Genomic DNA, 22,866 nt, shown 5'->3' with positions numbered 1-22,866 from the left:
TAAATTATGCACCTTAGGTCTTGTGATTTCTTGAAGTAACTTATGTTGAACCTTAAATTGTAAATGTGGTATTGAGTGTATTGGGATGAAAGAGTGTTTTTGTAGCTCACAGTGTGTAAATATGAGTGTGATAGTGTGCCCGTATTTTTATGAAATTGGTAGAATGTGAAAATCATTGAGGAATGTGCTTTTTTGTATTTTGTAATTATGTTCAATATTGAAAAAATCCAATTAAACAAAATTATGGTTTAATGAATTTTGCAAAATAAAAAAAACTAAGGATTAAAAAACTAAAAGGTCACGTTTGTTTAGGTCTAGGTGACTCTATGTAAAAATAAGTGAAGTTAACTATCAGTATTGGCTCTCTATTGTTTTGTTTTTTCTTTGGGAGTTGGAGAGACATCTAGGGCCATATTTATGGCCAAGCCACACGCTGCAGGGCGGTAAGTCACTGCATGATAGACAAAGGTTAGGAATATTTCAGTCAATACGGAGCATTCCTGCCTTTTCCCCTGCACTGGCGTCTTGGTGCAAGGGTGCCTGTGATGTAAAGAGCATTGGGGCACATGCATCAATGCAATCATTTGGGATTACCAAATAGCGAATTTTAAGGAGTAGCTATTTGGTAATCACAAAGGCCTATGCTTGAAGGATTCGCAAATAATCTTGCAAATGCAACCCCAAAAAGGTAAGTATGCACATGTGTGGCACAAACATGCCCTAAAGACATGTGTGCGCTACATAGTGCATTAAAAAAAATCCGTTGTATGTATATTCAAATGTATGCACAAATTGCCACCAACTTCAAGTTGATGGTAATTAGCGTTTCTTAAATGCACATTCGCATTTAGGAAATTCTACATGCATCTCAAATAGGGAATCGCAAATTACGATTCCCTAAATACATTCGCAATTTAGGTAATCACAAAAAATTGTGATTACTTCTTTTGCGAATGCAAAAAGGTACATGCATCGGAAAAGGCGTTTTACCATTAAACGAGACACCATCTCCCATTTTAGCAAAGAAACGTTCTTGGCCTGGTTTAAGAACGGAGGAAAAGTTCTGTGATTGTTCTTAAACCAGGCCAAGAACGTTTCTTTGCTAAAATGGGAGATGGTGTCTCGTTTAATGATTTTGTTCATCCTAATGGCAATGACAATGCTGGGAAATGTTTTGATTCTGTTTCTGAATCTGTTCATTCCAATGTCAATGCTGGGAAATGTCTTGACTCTGTTCCTGACAGTGCTTGTTTGCCTTCTTCTGATCTTGCTGACACTGTTCTTGGGGATGATGCTTCTTTGGGTTCTTCAGTTCAAGATGTACCTGTTTCATCTAAAAGGAATGTTAAATTGCCTAAGAAATATTGTGATTATGTTTTAGATTAGTTTTGTTTTATTTTGTTTTATTTTGTTTTATTTTGTTGGAAGAGGAACATGGCCGCTCAGCCCATCCTTAACTGTAACTCTGATGCATCCAACATTCCACCCACACTAGGATTCCAATAAGAATACACACACTGGGCTGATCAGCTGGATACAAGTACATACATATAACATGAGAATACTATATTATCCTCTCCCTTTAATAATTAAAAACAAAAGAACAGAAGAGTAAGCAAAGGGAAACTATGCACAAGAAAAATATAAAAGAAGGAAGAAAGCGAAAAGAAATAAATAAACTGACACCATCCTCCTCCTTCAATAATTAAAAATTGAAAATAGAAAGGAATACCTAAATGGCTCACAAAAGCTCACGACATTTAGTAAACTTAAGGGGACAACAAGACCCCAAACAGATTCATAATGAGAGAAACAAAATCATGGAAAATACTACTGGCATTAGGAGAATGTGTCAAAAGTAACTAAATACGCCACACCTCTAGTAAGGAAACACTGTTGGACTAAGACCAACGTGCAAAACTGTTTGCGACTAAAACCCAAAAGTCACGACAAACAAAACCTCCTCACTAAAAAGATAAAATCCCAAGGTAGGGATTACAAACTTCATGAGGTAATGGGACTATAACCCACACCAAAATGAAAAGCGATAATTACGGAAAATGGGACTCGGAACCCACACCCATCCCAAGACAAGACAGGGATAACCTAATAATAATAAGAAGTAATGGGACTGAAACCCATACCTAAAAGTAATGCGTATACAAGGGAACATGGGACTTGGAACTTACACCCATCCCAAGACAGGGATAAACTAAATACATGAAGAGGTAATGTGACTCAAACCCACACCAAAATGTAGTGCAAGAACAGGGGAAAATGGGACTTGGAACCCACTCCCATCGCAAAATGAACAAGGGGTCAAGGGACTAAAACCCATCCCCATCCCAAAACAGGGATAAATACCGTGAAAGTGGTGTGATGGGACTTAAAACCCTCCCCCAAAACTTCAGAAAAAGGAAATAAGTTCCTTAAAGGAAATGGGACTAAGCACCCACCCCTATGTTAACCACACCTTAAAGGTTAACATTAGAAAGTAATGCGAGCACAATTAAATAAAACATTTCATATTACTTCAAATAATGTAGGAAAACATTCTCAATAGCCCTTTTACTTAGATAGAGTTGAAAATGACAAAAATAACAGAGGTGTGCCTGTCACCGGAAAGAGGCAGACAGGCTGGTTTCCTTAAAAACATAACACCATTTCCTTTAAGTCAAGGGTGTGCCTGTCACCGAGTAAAGCTGCAAACAGGCAAGATTCGTTAAAATAAAATGCCATTTCTTTAAATTCAAAGGTGTGCCTGTCACCGTGTAAAGATGCAGGCAAATACGATGTGCGAGCGGGACGTTTAAATCTCAGATGAAAACAAAAACAGTCATGCATGAAGAAATTCGGAATATCAGAGAAAACCTTGACCTCACGTTGAAAGTCAGCACGAACATTAGTGATGTTTGAAAATGCAGTCTTAATGAAATAAATCAGAAAGCCAAACAAAACTTTTACCTCAAGTTGACAGTCACCACATTAGACATAGAGGCTGAAGCATCAAATCAGAAAATGGGGGCACGTTACTTGCGTCGGGCCGGATGGCTCTGGGTTCGTTGCTGCTTGCCAGCGTAAACATGCAGCTGAATCATCCAGCAAGACAGAGAAGACGTCACAAGAAACGATCCTTGCCTCCACGCGACGCTTCATGAAACAGTGAGTAGCGCGAGCAAGATCTATTTAAATCCAAACGATGCGATGGCGTTGCCTGAAAAAAAATGGAAGAAATAGAAATAAAGTGCTCCCAAAGTCACCAAATGACACACCACCACCACCTCCTTACATGAAAAAATAACATGAGCTGATGATAAATTCGGCTCCTTTAGGAAAATGTCACATCACAAGTGATTTGGCAGGAATTACCTTAAATCGCCATAATCATAGTCACACAAGTATCCTCACTGCCAAACAACAGAAATTGACTTCACTCGCTTCAAATACTTGCCAATTTGAATTTCACTGCATCTTACTGGAAACAAATTGGACCCCATTATCCGACATCAAAGAAATAGGTGCCCCCTCAACCCTAAAAATGTTGTCGAAAAAACGCACAACTTCATCAGTGGTAGGATGTTCTACAAAAGAAAAATAAATCCATTTGGAAAAATCATCAATTAAAACAATAAGAAACCTCATCTCCCTACCCAGACACTCAAAAGGTTCGGAAAAATCAATAGAAAGTCTCTGCCAAGGACTTGTAGGACCACTATCTAGAGACAACGGTTCAGAAGCAACTTTCCAGTGCTTATCAGAATTAATGCAAACTGAACAGTTATCAACAAATCTTTCGACAGAAGCATCTAAAACAGGCCACCAGTAATGGCACTTCAGCAACTTCTTGGTCCCAGACACACCAGGATGCCCAGAATGTGCTAAGCGAATAATTCTGTCTCTAAGACCAGCAGGTGGAATGAACAAATCCTGTCTCAACAAAATGTCATTTTAAATAGACAATTCCTCAGACACCTGAGCAAAGCTTCTCAGAGGTAACTCTAAACTCTTCACAGAAGGCCAACCATTGGTAACATAAAATGTAACTTTCTGCAAGACGCTATCTTTGGATAAATGATGATTCCATTCTTTCTCGTCAACACCGAAGCAACAAAATTCTAAAGCATCAACAGAAGCTACCACACATTCGTGCAGATCTACAAATTCATCACCGGAACAATCAACAGGGGGTAACGCGGATAAGCAGTCTGCAGTAACATTTTTGCCTCCAGGAATGTGCTGAATGACAAAATTGAACTCCTGTAGTCTCGCAATTAGCCTAACTAACCTGGAAGAAGCATTACCACTTCTCACACCATCCATCATATAGACAAGCGGTTTATGATCAGTTACAAAAGTAAAAGGTCTTCCCCACAAGAAATTCTTAAACTTTTCAACAGCCCACACACAGGCTAGGGCCTCCTTCTCAATAGTACTATAGTGAGCTTCCGCACCCCTAATGCCTCTGGAGATGAAAGAAATGACACGTTCTTTACCTTCAACAACCTGAGTGAACACCGCACCCAAACCAATGGTACTAGCATCAACAGTCACAAAAGAATCACCTTCAGGGTCAAAAGTGTTCAATCCAGGTGCCTTAGCTATGAGATTAACCACCTTCACAAAAGCAGAATCATTAACATCTGTCCAAACAAACTTAGCTCCTTTCTTAAGCAGTAATCTAAGTGGCTCCACAACCAAAGCATATCCCTTCACAAACTTAGCATAATACTCGCTCAAACCGAGGAATGAGCACAATGTATCCTTGTCTTTGGGTTTGCCACAATTCTCCAAGCTTGTAATGATGTCTTTTTTCGGAAAAATGCCTTCAGGGGTGATTTTGTGACCCAAATAGTTGATTTCACTGACCAAAAACTTACATTTATCCTTACTAACTGTCATACCCTTGTTGTTTAAGGTGCTTAAAACTTTCTCCAAGATAAAATTGTGATCACAAATGGTCTTTGCAAAAATTAGGATATCATCCTGAAAGGACTGTACTCCTTTAAGACCGTGAAAAAGACTCTCAATCAACTTTTGAAAGACGCTGGCAGCTGATGCCAGGCCAAAAGGCATCCTCAGAAATCTATATAAACCAAACGGTGTGATAAAGGCTGTCAGATCTTTTGACTCCTCTACTAGAGTCACCTGATGATAGGCGGATTTAAGATCAATAATCGAGAAAAACTTTGCACCATTTACAGCCGCCAACATCTCTTGTATCCTAGGCAGGGGATAGGTTTCAATAACAATGTTTTTATTTAATGAACGAAGGTCCACACATAGCCTAATATCATTATTTTTTTTAAGAGCGATCACTATAGCAGAAACCCACTCAGAACTGTCAGTAGGTTCTATGATACCCTGAGAGCACAGGCCATCCAAATGTGCTTTAAGTTTGTCTCTCACTCCCAGAGGTACCATGCGAACCTTATGTTGAACAGGCAAAGCTTCCTTTTTGAGTTTAATCTTGTGAGAAAATCCTTTTACCTGTCCAACAACATCCTCAAAACCTTTTTCATACTTGTGAAGGATGGAAGATAAAGAATCACCTTCTAAAATAATGTTACTAATAGGCATATCTCCTAACTGAATTGGGTGATCAGAACCTGGACATAAATTAACACCAAGCTTACCAAGGTCAAACCAACCTACAATATTCTTCCCGTCAATTGCGACATATATTTTAGTAAAAATTTGGCGAGTTTCAAATTTTAGATAATTTTCAAAGAAACCCAACATTTTAATTTAAAAATTACCAAATGCCTTAGGGTTTATGACACCATTCCAATGTTCTTTGAAAAATACGTCAGACAAAATGGTTACTGGCGAACCAGAATCGGCCATGGCTTCAAACCCAACTTTTCCGACAAAAACAGTTCCTAAAGGAGCCTTAAAGGGAGGAATGGCACTGCTAATATAGCTATCAAATGCATCATCATAAATAGTAATGATCAAATTTTGCATATCATTTTCAACATTAGATACATAACTGACAGTAGTATTCACATTTCTTTTAGGAGCTTTGCAGAGAGAAGAAAAATGACCATTTTTACCACACTTAGTACATTTCTTTTTGAGTGCAGGACAATCAGAAGAATTGGCTAAATGTGATTTAGAAACACACCTAAAACAACTTAAACCAGACTCCCTATTTGTCCTGAAATAGTTCTTTCCTCAGGTTTGAACTGAACAAATGGAAGATACACTTGCACTTTTAACAGACTCAGCTTCAATAATTTTGGAAGATTCTATAGACCTTTCAATTCCTTTGGCCAGATCGATTACTTCCCCCAAAGTAGGATTGCGGCACGCCAAAAGTCTTTCCTGTACCTTTTTAGAGAAGCAATTAAATACAAATTGATCTCTGATAGATATGTCAACAAAGGCTCCAAACTCACAATTAGTAGCTAATACCCTTAAAGCCGCTACGTAGTCTTCAACAGACTCATCACTCAATTGCTTCCTTTTGTGAAAGGCATGTCTCTCAATCATAACATTGGGTTTGTCTTCAAACTGCTTTTCAAGTCTAGCAACAGCTTCTAAAAACACATTCCAAACATCTCCTTCACCTCCTGGTGCAGCAATAGGTTCAAGATTTTTGAAAATTTCAATTGCAGCTGTTCCTAAATAACTGAAAAGAATGGCTTTTTTTCTTTCTGCAGAAAATTTAGTACCATCAATTGTAACAATATAGTTTTCAAAAGACTCAAACCATTTTTTCCAACGCAATTTTGGCTTGCCAGGAATCTCCAGGAAAACTGAAGGTTGATTACAAATTTGAGAAGAAGCCATATTAAACAGTAAAAGAGTTCTTAGAAACAAAATGTAAATATAAATGGAAAAATAAACGTAGCTTGCACTTTAAATAATAGTGTGCAAATCACTGAATAGAATGAAGCATAACTGGCACTTTAAATCATAGTGTGCAAATCACTGAATAAAATGAAGCATAACTTGCACTTTAAATCATAGTGTGCAAATCACTGAGTAGAATGAAACAAAACTTGCACTTTAAATAATAGTGTGCAAATCACTGAGTAAAATGAAAAGTAATTTTCAGTTCAAATAAGAGTGTGCAAATCACTGAGCTTGAAAAAATAAATTAGTGGATAATATCTGTAGGAGAGTAGGGTCTGCAATCCTATGATCACCCAGATTTTTTGCTTTTGTTTCACTGGTTTACGACTTTCTCGGGCTGTGGGCCTGCCAATCAGACCCACGGCCTAGCTGTTCTCTCGCTAAATTGATGTGTGTACCTTAGGTGCATTACCCAATTGGAACTGGGCCACCTTGTCAGACCCTGTAACTCAGGGCATCGGTGTACCCAGGGCCTACCAGGGGCTGAAGCATGTACTATGCCACCCCTGGATGGCCATCTAAATCTGACACAACTGGCTGCGCGACAGCTGGGGCAACGTGGCGTACTCGCCCGTTGCTTTAGGTATAGTATCCCTATAGCTAACCCTAAAATGGACACCCGAGTTCTTATTAGTCACTCCTATGGCTGGCTTTGACAATCCTGAAGGCAGAGTGCGTGGAATCGTGTGAATTGGGCTCTGGCACGAGCCGAGCCCGGTTGCAGCTTGCGGAACCAAGACCCAATGGCTGTTCCATGATAACGCGTACCATATTAGTAACTTCGGTATCGCGTTATCAAGACATGTCGAGTAAGGTGTCATACGAATCGGGATGCTGACCCCTCACCAATGCTGGCGACGAGGTTAGCATTCCGCCCTTCTAGAGGGACACGACATGTACGTAACTGTGAACCCCGGTTAAAGTTAACTGAAGCCTCAGCTCCACAAAATGGATGCTGCCACCGCAGACACGAGTCTGACCTCCTGCTGCTGGGAGTCCTTCCAGCGAGGAAAGCTTGGACAAAGGGTTTCCTGTCCGGGGCGGTGTTCGCACCATCCCAGACAGGGTTTTGTGTATCCTGGGTAGGCAGGGCTTTACAAGAAGGTGACTGCGGAGTGGCACCCCGGTGCTCACTACGCATCTGCCGGTTAGAACCAGTTCCAGGGGCGCGCTGCCCCTGACCTGGGGAAAGTCCGGCAGGGGAGAGGGGTGTAACTACCCCCCTTACTGGTCCCACCCCTAGGGCAGGACCTAGTCATGTACCCACCCCTTTCTTTAGGATAAAGGCCGGAGCGGGGACCCTTCCAAATTAGATCATCTTTGAATCAAGAATACTTTCTACGAAAGGAACTCTCGACTCTTCTCAAGATTTCTCCCTTGTGGCTAAGGAGTAGTCACCCTGCATCCGCAGGCACCATCTAAGAACTCTGCGGTTTGCTGCAAGTCCTTCCTCAGGAATCCGACTGCCCAGCTCGATGAGAACCGGCTTCCCTGGCACCTCTGACCTCTACCCACATCGTCAGCTCAGCTGAGATCCGTGGGTGCGACGAGATCTCGAGGAACCGGCCATCATCAAGACCTGCACGATTTCTTAACCAGCACGACCACCGAAGGAATCCTCTGGTGAGTGCTCTGGGGTCCGAGCAGCCCCGAACCTGAGCAGCTCCAGCACCGAAGTGCAGCCTCCCAGCATCTCCACGATCTGCGTGGGGCCCTTCTGCTCTTTGCTGTTCAGCACGTTGTCTGGTCACTAGCCGCTGGCTTGTGACCTTCTCGACGACACCCGACAACCAACGCTGCTGGTCTGGTTGCTCCAGACTGGCCTTTGCTCCCTTCTGCGAGAGGAGCACCCCGGACCCTCCTGGTCCACTCAAGACGCCATTTTAGGCCCACCACGTGGCCCTGAAATTTGCCAAGGCTTGTTGCCCCAATCCTGGGCCCAGCGACGCCGACAGCATCAACCTTCGTGGGACAGCTCGCACCTCCATCCTGGTCGCCGACAACGCCTCCTGGTCCGTGAGACTGCAGAGCCTAGCGTCGCCCACTCACCTAGTCGAGGTGACGATCCTCCGGTGCCCTCCTGGTAACCTCTGACTACTGGCTAGTAGTACGAACTTGGTCCCCTCTGCTTTCAGGTGTCATCCATCTCTGATCCAGGCTTGGATCTCTATGAACTATTTTCCACTGGTCGCCGGCCAGCAACTCCTTCCTTCCGGCTCCTGGCTCGTCAGCGAAGACTCCCGACGTCTGTAAAGACTTGTGCAGCCGCAGCCCTTGGGGCTAGGTAACTTCGGCATTTCGGTGCCCGCATAGCCTCCTTAGTTAAGGGTCCCGAGTCCCTCGCTTCCGACTTGCCTTATCGGGTCCGCACGAGACCACTAAACTTTCCGTGCCCTCGGGCACTTGTATTGATTGTGCACTTGAAGTATTTTCCTAAGAGTTTCGTTGTGTGCTTAGTACCCTGTCCTCATAAAGAGTACAGGGCTGTTGTGATTCTAATAAATACACTGTTTATTTTCATAACACTTGTGTGGTGTCCTTTCACTTGGTGTTCAAGGGGTATGTGAAGGTATAACAGCTGGCTTAACACGCCCTCTAGAGTTTAGCCCGAAGACTGCTCGTATCCACGCTACTAGGATAGCTGGTCTAAGGTTGACTTAATAAGGGTCGTTTGGACCGATGCATAGTGATCACTAGAATAGTGAGCACTGCATATCGGGCCAACTTCTCACAATATCAACTTGCTTAAAAGTGAGCGAATCACTGTGTTCGCTGTAAAAAGTTAGCGCTTTAAATTGAAATGAAATAATGACTCTCGAGTTTGAGAATGAATGTTATAAAGTGAGCGAATCACTGAGTTCGCTACTGCAGGTTAACGCACTGAAGTGAAGTATGCGCGTGGGTTCGTATCCCATCCTCGTCGCCATTGTAAAGAGCGGTAGGAGGCAGTAATTAGGTTTAAATTATTTATTTTACAAGTAGTACTAAAACCCACTGGTGCTAGAGTCTAGGCATCTCTCCAGATCAGCTCCAACCGCTTCACTGAAGTAGAATCTAGACTCACATTAAAAGGATTCTCAATTACATACTTATAAATCTAAATGAGGTAATAGAAATCTAAATGAGGTAACAGAACTACAGAACTAAAGAAAAGGCAAAGAACTACAACAGAAATAGAAGACATATACCACTGTTATGATAAACAATATGGTTTCAGTTCGTTGATATTGGGAGCAGGACCGATTTGGGAGCAGCATTCAGGGACCTTTGGAATATAAATTCAATTCTGCTGTCCTGCCTCTCTCAGCGGTTACTTCTAATGAGTTTATAATTATCAAGTACAAGGCCATCAAAGATGAGGCTACAATATTCTGTAAGCCAATCAGTGCTTAATTTGTAAAATAATTACTGCCGGGGCTCTTGTGAGGAGGCCACTGCAGCTGGCACCGCACACTGCCCCTGTCATGCTGGCAGAAATAGGAATAACACAACAACTAACCATTACACTCCTACAAGTGTCACAATTCTGAGTATTTCAGGCCTCCAAAGCCATAAGGATGGCTGGGCAGCGGAAAATAGTCATTTTTAATGTACATTGAATTAAAAAAATCATTGTTGTTGTGTTCATCTCTAAATTAGCAAGACGGTGTGCCCTTGTGCCACCGGTTCAAATTAAGCACTGAAACAAATTCTCTGTAAAAAAAAATATATATATATAAGAGGGTCAAATGAGTCCTAGGTGGTCAGTAGATAAGTGTGCAATTTATTAGAGCGGAGCAGAAATTACAGAGCTCTGCATTGAGTTTGCTTTGTAAGAGACCTTTAATGCAGGCTGTGTTTCTGTGGGCCAGGAGTGGGTAGAAAATACCCTTCATGTGGAAAGTCTTTTTGTTGGCATTATAATTGAAAGAGACTTGTTCTAAAATAAGCTTACTGTGACTATCCTAATTTTTCATTGGATAATGATCCTCTAGGGATTGGGGTCACAGAAGTAGGACGCTAGTCACGCTATGCAAAGACAGGCACAGATGGGCTTACCTGCCTGTCAGCTGCATACCTGCTTCATCCACGTTACATCAGCCCTGCATCTGGCATTTTATGGCAACAAGTAAGGCAGACCCTTGAAGGGAAACAGAAAGAAGCCAGGAGTCGAAGAGGCCAAACATAATCATCTGGCAAGGTAAATCATTAATATAATAAACAAAATAAAATGTAAAACAGGCAAGGCAACCTGGACACAATTACAAGAAAAGGAAGCCAAAAAAAAGTAATCTAACTAAAAAAATAAATGGGGTCCGTAAGGGTCAGGCACTCATCTGTCAGAGGACTGTGGTACAAGGAAATTGAAATGGCTTTGGGCACATTGCATGGTAAAATAGTATTCCTCCATATTCAAATGATGACGCAGTCAGTGATACCTGACTCCACCTCCAACTAGTTGAATTCATGCAAAAAAAAGGGTCAAATCAAATCAACTGGCAAAGTAAATAGTCATCAAGCAAAATTATGTATTGTAGGAATAAAAATGGGGCAAAGATGGATCCTTGTGGGACACCCACTGTTACTGGAGTGAGTGTAGATATCTTTGTGCCAGGTAACTGGAAAGTTGTGAATAGAAAGTAAGGTGGTGAACCAGAGTAAAGTAGTATGAGGCAGGTGAAGCCTACAGAGTGAGGAGAGAAAGATATCATTTGATGATCAAAAATGTAAAAGGCAGGGGAATTGTTCATTAGTATGAGAATGGATGAGACAGGAAAATTAACATGTTTTGTGGGATTTTGCCCAGATTATTACCCTATCTGTTTTGCTGCCTTTATAACTCTTTGCACTTTACTCCTGCTAGCCAGGAGTAAAGTGCCTGTGCGCTCCCTTTAAAACATGGTTGAATTGGCTTTTTCCAAATTGGCACATTAAACGTCCCTATTATTGGTGTAGAAATGGCTCCCAGTCCCAGTAGGTTGATAGACCACCAGTGGACTGCAGCACGTATTGTGCTATACACAACATTAGTAGTGCAAACACGCCTTTAGGTCTGCCTGACTGCTGCAGTGTAACTCATTTTGACAGGTAAAAACCTTCCTTTTAAATATCAATAAGTCATCCCTATGTAGGCCTTGTAGCACACATGGCAAGGTGCATTTTATTCAGGAGCAGGACATATAGAAAAGTAGACTTAACATGTCTTTCAGTGACTGAAACCCAAAACCTATTTTCAGTGTAGAAAGGCAGTCTGACTTATAGAGTAACACTGAAGAAGAGATAGTAAATATTAATTTTGCTATCTCTGGTTAATCAGCAGACGGAAAAACAATTAAAATACTATTCCCACCCCTGTGCTAAGCCTTTTTTGGCGTAGTATGCGCTTATGCACCTGTAACTTTTTGTCCACATAGGGTATCCATTCCAAAATTGCTCCCTTTTTGTGCCAACACCCTGAGTATTCTAAAGGTACCCCGGTTTGTGGATTGCCCTGGAGGAGACCCAGAAATAAACCAAAATACCACTAAATTCAGGCTTTTTGTTTTACAAAATGGGAAAAAATTGCTGCAGACGAACGGGTCTGGTTTTTTCCTTGCAAAGGACATCAACAAAGGGTGTGTGGTGCTGAAATAACCATCTTCTCAGCTTTCAGGGACAGGCAGACTCTTGTCAGAAAACCAACATTTTCGTCATGGGTTTGGCATTTTACTGGGACATAGCCTATTTTTTCTATTTTATGTGCTTTCAACCTCCTTCCAGTTAATGGTAGCAATGGGTGTGAAACCAATAATGGTTCCCAGAAATCTATACATTTCTGAAAACTAGAAAAAAATTCTGTATTCAGCAAGGGGTCATCTATGTAGATCTTTCAAGTATTTTTAATAGATGGAAAATATCGAAATTGAGATTAAAAAAACCAGCCATTTTTGCTAACTTTTTCCCTTGTAACTTCTCATCAGTATGACAGATGTTTGAAAGCAATATACTGTTACATCTGTTGGACCCTTCTGGTTGTGGGGATACATAGGATTTGTAGGTTCACCAAGAACCTGAGGAACCCAGAGCCAATAACCGAGCTGCATTTTGCAATGGTTTTTCATTGTGTATCGAGTAGGAAACGTATTCGGTAAAATATAAAGAGCGAAAATAGTTATCAAAGACACCTATGTGTTTCCTAAATAGGAACAAAATATAGAGTTTAAAAGCAGTAGTTATTTGGACATTCCCAAAATTGTGGGTACCCATGCTAGCATGTGAATTATAGGACATTTTTCAAAGTGACTTCTTTTTTACACATTGTCTTACATTTGGAAGGCGATTCTGTATTCCGCTAAGTCTCCCAATCAATATGGTACCTCACTTGTGTGGGAAGGCCTGGTGCCCACAACAGGAAATGGCTCAAAATGCAATGTGGAAACATCAAATTTTTACAGCTGCGTCTAGCTGTGGATTTTGAACCCTAGCTCAGCCGGCACTTAGGAAAGCCGACTTATTATTGGGTTTTGTAAAGCGCATAGTCACCCGTAAGTATCCCAGCGCTCAAACCTATACATTTTTTAAAAACTAGACACCAAGGGAAATACAGGATGGGGTGACTTGCGTGGCTCTCACCAGGTTCTGTTACCCAGAATCCCTTGCAAACCTCAAACATTGTTAAAAAAAAACACATTTTCCTCACATTTCTGTGATAGAAAGTTCTGGAATCTGCGTAATCCATAAAAGTCCACCCACCCGGCATTCCCCAAAGTCTCTCAATAAAAATGGTACCTCACTTGTATGGGTAGGCCTAGTGCCTGTGACAGGAAACAGGCCGAAATGCAACGTGGACACATCACATTTTTACAATGAAAATTGGCCCTTTTTTTTGCAAAGTGTCTAGCTGCGGAATTTGAAACCTAACTCTGGCAGCCCCTAGGGAAACCAAGAAGAACTAAACATTTGTGAAAACTAGACACCCAGAGGAATTCAGGATGGGGTGACTTGTTTGGCTCTCACTAGATCCTGTTACCCAGAATCCCTTGCAAACCTCAAACTTTCTAAAAAACATATTTTCCTCACCTTTCTGTGATGGAAATTTCTGGAGTCTGTGTGGATCCACAAACTTTCACTCACCCCGCATTCCCCAACGTTTCCAGATAAAAATGGTACTTCACTTGTGTGGTTAGGCCCAGTACCCGTGACAGGAAACAGCCCACAACGCAACGTTGACACATCACATTTTTCCACTGAAAACTGACCTTTTTTTTTTGCAAACTGTCTAGCTGTGGATTTCTCAGCCGGCCCCTAAGGAAATCTAGCAAACCTGTATATCTTTTAAAACTAAACACCCAGAGGAATCCAGGATGGGGGGATATTTATGTGATGGAAAATTCTGGAATCTGCGTGGATCCACAAACTTCCACCTATCCCACATTTCCCAAAGTCTCCCGATAAAAATGGTACCACACTTGTGTGAGTAGGCCTAGTGCCTGCAACAGAAAATGGGCCAAAACGCAACGTGGACAAGGCACAAATTTACAGTGAAAATGTACCCTTTTTTTGCAAAGTGCCTAGCTGTGAATTTTAAACCCTAACTCAGTCGGCACCTAAGGAATCATAGCAAACCTATACATTTTTGAAAACTAGACACCATGGGGAATCCAGGATGGGGTGACTTGTGTGGCCTTCACCAGGTTCTGTTACTGAGAATGCATTGCAAACCTCAAACTTTGTAAAAAGAAAAACATTTTCCTCACGTTTCTGTGATGGAAATTTCTGGAGTTTGCGTGGATCCACAAACTTCCACTCACCCGCAATCCCCAAAGTTTCCAGATAAATGGTACATCACTTGTGTTGTTAGGCCCAATGCCCGTGACAGGAAGCAGCCCACAATGCAATGTGGACACATCACATTTTTCTAGTGAAAACTGACCTTTTTTTTGCAAATTGTCTAGCTGTGGATTTTTAACCCTAGCTTGGCAGGCTCCTAAGGAAACCGAGCAAACCTGTACATTTTTTTAAACTAAACACCAGGAGCAAGCCAGAATTTGGTCACTTGTGTGGCTCTCGCCATGCTCTGTTGGCCAGATTCCCTTGCAAACCTCAGACATTGTAAAATAGAACACATTTTTTTCACATTTCTATGCTGGAAATTTCTAGAATCTGCATGGATCCACAAATGTCCACCTACCTCCGCATTCCCCTGAATCGTCTGTTAAATATGGTACCTCACTTGTGGGTAGGCCTAGTGCCTGAGACAGGAAAAAGGCCAAAACACAACGAGGAGACACCTCATTTTTACAGTGGATACTGACTCTTTTTTTTGCAAAGTGCCTAGCTGTGGATTTTGAACCCTAGTTCACGTGGCACCCATGAAAACCTAGCAAACCTATACATTTTTGAAAACTAGATACCCAGAGAAATCCGGGATAGGGTGGCTTGTGTGACTCTCACCAGATTCTGTTGCCCAGAATCCTTTGCAAACCTCAGGCTTTGTAAAATACAACACATTTTTCTCACATTTCTGTGATGGAAAGTTTTGGAATCTGTATGGATCCACAAATGTCCACCTACCTCAGCATTCCCCTGAATCTTCCGTTAAATATGGTACCTCACTTGTGAGGGTAGGCCTAGTGCCTGAGACAGGAAAAAGGCCAAAACACAACGAGGAGACACCGCATTTTTACAGTGAAAGCTGACTCTTTTTTTTGCAAAGTGCCTAGCTTTGGATTTTGAACCCTAGCTCATGCGGAACCCATGGAAACCTAGCAAACCTAAGCAAACCTACACATTTTTTTAAACTAGATACCCAGAGAAATCTGGGATAGGGTGGCTTGTGTGACTCTCACCAGATTCTGTTGCCCAGAATCCTTCGCAAACCTCAAACTTTCTAAAACAAAACACATTTTCCTCACATTCCAGTGATGGAAAGTTCCGGAATCTGCGTGGACCCACAAATGTCCCCCTACCCCCGCATTCCCCTGAATCTTCCGTTAAATATGGTACCTCACTTGTGTGGGTAGGCCTAGTTCCTGAGACAGGAAAAAGGCCAAAACGCAACGAGAAGACACCGCATTTTTACAGTGACAACTGACTATTTTTTTTTGTAAAGTGCCTAGCTGTGAATTTTGAACCCTAGCTCACGCGGCACCCATGGAAACCTAGCAAACCTACATATTTTTGAAAACTAGATTCCCAGGAAAATCCAGTCTCCTGAATAAAATGATACCTCACTTGTGTGGGTGGGCCAAGGGCCTGTTACTGGGAAGGGCCAAAAACATAGGGATTAAAAGGGTAGCACATTGAGTTAAAAAATCAGTTTTTAGCCGATTCTGCATTGGATAGTCACACAAGTGAGGTATCATTTTACTCATGAGCACGGTGGCGCAGGACGGCTGTTTAATACATATGGAAATAAATAACTTTCAGATAGATAGATTTTTCCTATCTGAAGCTCCTGGTGAGTGAATTATATTAGCTCCCCAGCAGTAACCCAATGAGTGATTAGCCGGGATGATGTCCAAAAAGTGCTCCCAGAGCACAGACAAATGCTTGGGTGTGGGGAGGTGTTTTTGTTACTTTGGCAGGTAGTGTAGTTAGAGTGGGCCAGCAAGTACTTTTACTGCAATTGGGCCTGCTCTGTCACAAGCAAATGTTAGGTGAGATCTGGAAAGTCACAGCCTTTGTCCTCCAAGTCAAGCAGGTTCCAAACCCAGTTGGGGGAAAGCTGCTCTCTCCCCCCACAGGGTTTGGTGAACTGGCTTTGAGTGACCACGGAATAGGGGACTGCTCATTGCCCTGGCCACACCTCTAAGTGGGAACATAGGCTCTATGTAAGGGGATCCCCATCTTGGAGTTTGAGAGTGAAGGGCACTGTGGGAGTGTTTGCAGTAGGGAACACCTGCAAAAGATGGTAGGGCTACTCTTGGGAACCATTACCCTATTGGTTAGGGCGGGGTCAGAAGTCAATCCCAACCTTTAGCTAGTGCCAGGAATTAATGTGGCTTTGGGGTGAATCACTTTCTTGTTCTTCCCCTTATACTGGGGAAGAACAAAAGGGGACTGGTCCTGCCTTCTGTGACTTGAGAGGAGCACTAAAGGACCTGACCTGCTATGCCCATTACCCATGAGAAAGAAGTGAACTCCAAGGATCACTTGTCTTACCTCCTGTGTAGCTATAGGGCCACAACAAGCTGCCAGATGAACTGGATTGCCCGGAAGATGAGCAACAGGATGGCCAGGCCCAGAAGGACCAGCTAAAGGAGGACTCTGATGAGTTTGTGCAGAAGCATGAGGATAAGGAGCAGGAGCAGGAAGACCAGGACCAGAAGGATTAGGACCAGATTTAATCCAATAGGACCAGGGGGCAGTTTAAGCGAGGAAGATGAGGGACTCAGTACCAGAAATACTAGGAGGTTTAGAGCCATTAGAACCAGGACCAGAGCAAGAAGGATTAAAAGGATGAGCACCAAGAAGACCGGAAACAGGTCTAGGGGTGCCAAGGGGACCATGACCATAGAACCAGAGCTCAAAGTATCAAGTGGAGCAGCAAGACCAGGACCTGGAGGTAGCAGCACCAAGGGGAAGAAGATGAGGAGGAGCAGAATAGCCAGATCCAGGAAGACTAAGGAGACTGGACCAGGATGTCCAGGAGGAGCAGGACCAAAATGACCAGGATCAGAAGAAAGCAAACAAATAGATCCAGGACCAAGAGAGCCAAGACTATTGGATACAATTCCAGGAGGACATGTGGATAAGGCACAAGGCCAAGAGGGCAAGGATGATCCATACCAGGATTACAATGACACAGAGAGCAATGTCTAAGAAGGTAAGGACACAAGCGGTCAGCTAGATTTAGGATACCAGCAGAACCAGGAACTGAAGTACTAGGAGTCAGATGAGGAGGGGGAGAAGGATCAGAAGGACCAGGTCAAATGGACGAAGGTCAAGAGGATCAGCAAATAAAAGGAAGAGCTATGACAAGGGGGGGCTGAAAGGGCTAGGATGGCCAGGAAGACCAGTGTCAAGTGGATTAGGCATACAAAAGCAGAAACAATGAGGGCAAGAAACAAAGGGATCAAGTCTAGTGCTCACTAAACAAGGAAAGGAACACAGACTGTGATGACTTGGAAAAACCATAAATATGCAAACCAGCCTGAGGGTGGGGAAGCGTAGGAGAACAGGGCCTTATGAATGAAGAGGAGATGGCCATGCAACCAGTGCCAGCAGAACAAGAACTAAGAGACCAATGACAAGGAGAATCAGTGGGACCACAACCAAGCAGAAAAGGAAGCTCAAGCCACGGAGGACCTGGAATAATAGGATAAAGAGGGAAAGGAGGATCAGGACAAGGAAAGCTAGGATGACAGGAGCCTTAAAGATTCAAACCAGGTGACTAAGATCAGGACAAAGTGGACAAGTTAGTCCAGCATGACAACGTGGAAAAGAACCAGGGCCAAATGTATCATGGCATGTTGGAGGAGGACAAAGATAAGTATTCAGGTCAGGGATGGTTGGATTAGGGCCATTAGGACCATGGACTAGAAAGAGGAGGCTAAGGTAGACTAAAAGTATCAGAATAAGCAGTACCTAGAACGGGGCTAAGATGACCAAAGAGGTGAAAACCAAGGAAACAAATAACAGATGTACCAAGTGGAGAAGGAACTAGATCCTGTGATATTAGGATATTTGGGCCAGGCTTTTGAGAACAGGGGAACCAGGACAACCAGAGGCACAGGACCAATAGGAACACAATAACATGGTCCAGCCCAAGACCTAATGAAGAGGACAAGGATCGGTGGATGCAGTACCAGGTGGACCACAGGGACCTGGGCAAGTAGAATCGGAATGACCCAAATGGGAAGACTAGGAGTGCCACCCTTGGAAAACAAGAATAACAGGGTTACGTGTATAATGTCCAAGCAGACCTGCAGAATCAGGATCAGGATCAGTAGTACAAGTAAGTAGCCGGACCAGGAAGCCCAGATCCAACAAGTCCAAGGTCAGAAAGGACTACAATCAGGAGAACCAGGAGTGACTAGAACTTAGTTGGCAGAGGGCTTAAATGAGAATCAGGAGGACCAAAAAAAACATAAAAGAAGGACTTGGAAGAGGTCTAGGAGGTGGATGAACGCTTAAAGGAACAGAATGACCTGGAACAGATGGAAGAAGACTGGGAGCAAGAGGACACATTTGTGTTCTAGGCCACATCCACTAGTGAACCTTTTTAGTAAATGGTTCATATCCATGCTTTTTATGCTGCCAGTTCCTACAAAACCCGACCTTTATAGCCTACATATAGAACTGGTAAGTATTTGCAGAAAAATCAGAGCATGTAAAATTAATAAAAAGCTGGGACTGTTATACTCTGACCTCTGAGTGATAGAAGACTTAGTCTGATGCCGGCACAGTAGTCCAGATGAGGATCTGAGGTCATAAGGACTGAAACTTGGCAGGCAAAATTAAAAGTGGGTGGGTGAAAATGTGTGTGTTCTTTGAAGGATGGCAGACAGAGTTTGAAAAACTCAGATGGCTGAAGTCAGGAAAATGGTCTATTGGATAATAAAGAGGTCTAAGGGCTCTGGCAATCAGCAAAGGGGAGTTCAAGTTAATAAGAAGGCTCTTACATGGAAATAAGGGTTGATGGAGGCGTCAGATATATCATCTCAGATAGCTCAAAGAGAGATTCTGTGTGACCCCCAGATATTTGCACTAACTTTCCATGTGTGTGTATGTACGGTGAATATGTAGGAAGGGTGCAGTAGTAAGACTCCTTGTGTGGTGAAAGTCTAAGTGTATGGAGTAGTGGGATGCATTTTGCATGATATGAAGGAGAGTAGATACAGCTTCCCTACACAGTGGCCGTGTATTGACTGCCTCCTTGTGTATGGAGGGTGGAGAACCTGAACTAAAGTAAGAGAGAATGGAGAAAAGCCTACCCAGAGAAATTATGTGCGGTCCTTTTTATTAAAGGGCTACAGAATATTTATTTCTGAGTGACGATGTAGAGTAGATATTAGGAGTGAAGGGTAAGTCAGAGTTTTCTCTTGTTATTGATGCTAACATTTCTAAGCAGGACTGCCCTTTTGTCTATGCCTGATGACTGCTCAGGAAGTCTGAAGAAAGCCAGGTGCCTAGATCATAGGCTTAATTGTGACCTTGTTCTGTATACTCCTGCTTGAAGCCGGTCCCAATGCTACTGCTGTGAGAGCCATCACCTAGCAAAAGGCTGTGTCTGAGCTACAGCCAGAACTAGATATTTTAAAGAGAATCATCCCATATCAGCTCTGAAACCTTACTAGTGGATCCACATCCCCCCTTTGGAAAATGAGTATTAAACTGGAACTGTGAAAAGATTGATCCATAGGTTACAAGAATGGAGGTAACAAAATATCAGTGTATATTCAGTGGTTTCATTTTTTCAGTATTTGTGATAAAGTCTATGAATAAAATGTGCTTGTGAGTTTTGTTTCTTCTGTGTTTTTGATGCTTTTATGTGTTTTTCTAATTTACTGGGACAATTAATTCATATTCCAATGACATTCAGTTCAATTAATTTGGTCCCATTCCTTTACTTGTGGCTCCTCAAATGAATACTTCCTCGGATGGCCCAACAGAGTAGGAGTCATTGATGAAAAGAGTTTATACCATCTACCCTATTTAAAGTTACACTTGGCTGTAAGGGAATGGGAAAAAAAATAATGACTGCGTCACCCTGGGAGAAAATTCTTTGCGTGAGGGACCATTCATTTTTTCTGTTTTTCAAAAACAAACTCCTTCTTTTAAAGGTTTGTTGTCCAACGATCACATCTGACCCTTCTATCCTTTATAAGTTTCATGTATAAACCACCATGACCAGAGTTCATATAAAGGTAGAGAGTTGTTCACACACCCAGCGGACAAGTCAAAAATGTGTTGGGGGGAAGGTCCCTCAGGATGCAGGATGGCGGAGGTATTGCTCTTTGCCATCCTGCTGGAGTTAACTCCATCCTTGATACTCTAAATCAGGACCATTTTTATTACCTACTGTCATGAGATTGGAATAAAGTCTCTCATTTCTATTGTGTAGTTCACATAATAAGGGGTCCTATGCAATTGTTTCTACTTTAATAAAATCACCCTATGTATTAGATGTCACTATGTTACTGGGATACAACATTTTCATTTCTTGTTTTTTCTTTTCAAAATCCCTATTTCTAGGTGTTGTTTCATTAAACCGAACCAGAATTATTATTTCCAGAATGCACTGATTTACTGCAGAAAAAGGTGCCCTGATAACATGGAGCCTTTTGATAATCCTATATCTCTTACCGTGGCTTAGTGAGTTAGAGTGAGTTCATAGCTCTAGAGAAGTTAACAGCCTTAACAAGTTTTGCAAAGGTTCTAATCATCTTTATCATAAGTCACCTCTGCAGGTAAGAGTAAAGGAATAAGAGCATTTGTGGAGCACAATACAACTACACTAAGGGTCTTCCACATAGGCATGTCTTGTCCAATGGTTTAATGGAGTTGCATACTGTACCAAATCTGTCCAAACACTTTGCAACATTTGGGACCGTTCGACCAATAATTTTGGAAAGGATTGTTTTGAAAGTTTTTGACTGCACTTGGTGCTGCAAACCATTAATGAGCTAACAACACTCTAGTGGAGCTGGTAAGTAATTTGAGAAGGAGAAAGAGTCTATTTAGGACTCCTTTGCCTTTCACTATCAGGGGGGAGACGTTTCCCAAAACAAAACAAGGAACATGAGTTGCTGTAAAAAAAAAATGTTTTCCATTTTGGAATGCAGTCATAGAGATCGTGGTTTGCTGTGCCTAACAGGCCACCATCCCTGTGATTACAGCCAAAGCTCGCAAATTGGCACCTGCCTAATAAATAATTATTATGCATGTTATTCTACAACCTCCTGCAATTTAATTTCTTCTGAACAGACAACCCAGTACATAGGTTTGTTTACAAAATAGTATTCCATTCTCAAAAAGTGCAGAAATTGCAACCACGTTTTCAATAGAATTACATCAGAAACTTTCATGACATTGATGCCAATTGTGTTCACTCCTTATGTAAGTACATATTGAAATCTGCACAAAGCATAATAAACACAATTAGGGGGCATATGTATCAAAAAAGACTTTTGCGATTCTCAATTTGCGATTTTTAGAGAATCACAATTAGAGAATCGCAAAATGCAATGTATGTAGGATTTGCTAAATATTTAGCGAATCCAACATATTCCTTATTTGCGAATTGCAAATTGAGATTCGCAAATAAGGAATACCTTCCCATTCATTCCTATGGGCTAGGAGGTCCATAGGAATGAATGGGAAGACATTCTCAATTTGCAATTACCAATTAGAGAATCACAAATTGAGAATGCAATTTCAAGGTTGCAAGGGTGTCTGAAGGACACCCAGTTGCATCCCTGAAATATGTATGTGTGCACATGTGGCGCACATACATGCCCTAGGGGCATGTATGTGCGCCACATGGCACTTTGAAAAATGCACAAAAGTGCATTTTCCACAGCAATTGCAAATTACCACCAACTTGAAGTTGGGGGTAATTCCTTCGGGCCAAATCACAATTTTTCTGTGCTTCCTACATTGCATTTAAGGAATCGCAATTTGCGATTCCTTAAATGCAATCGCAAAAAAGAGAATCGCAAGTTTTGCGACTCTCTAATTTGCGATGGCCTTTTGGGATGATACATCCCAAAATGCCTTTTTCCATTCGCAAACGGGCCCATTCTGAGAATCGGCCCGTTTGGGAACAGGAAAAGTGCTTGATACATATGCCCCTAAGCTGCTTAGAAGCAGTCGGATAAATAGTGTTCTGCTATTTGCATAGCTATTGGCAAGGTTGTGCATACTTTCTACTACTTGGCCAGACACCAAGAGAATAATTGAGTTTAGTTTCAAGATATTTACATGGCCACCTGCAAAACAGTACATCATTTCTACTATTTATCCAGCTGCCTGGTAATATTGATATTTCTTTGGCACTTGCCAGGCTACTGGCCAAATAATAGTTAATTTCTGCTATTTAACCAA

The sequence above is a fragment of the Lissotriton vulgaris genome, unplaced genomic scaffold (genome assembly GCF_964263255.1).
Source record: "Lissotriton vulgaris unplaced genomic scaffold, aLisVul1.2 SCAFFOLD_971, whole genome shotgun sequence".
Taxonomy (NCBI): Eukaryota; Metazoa; Chordata; class Amphibia; order Caudata; family Salamandridae; genus Lissotriton; species Lissotriton vulgaris.
This window is presented reverse-complemented; position numbering follows the sequence as displayed.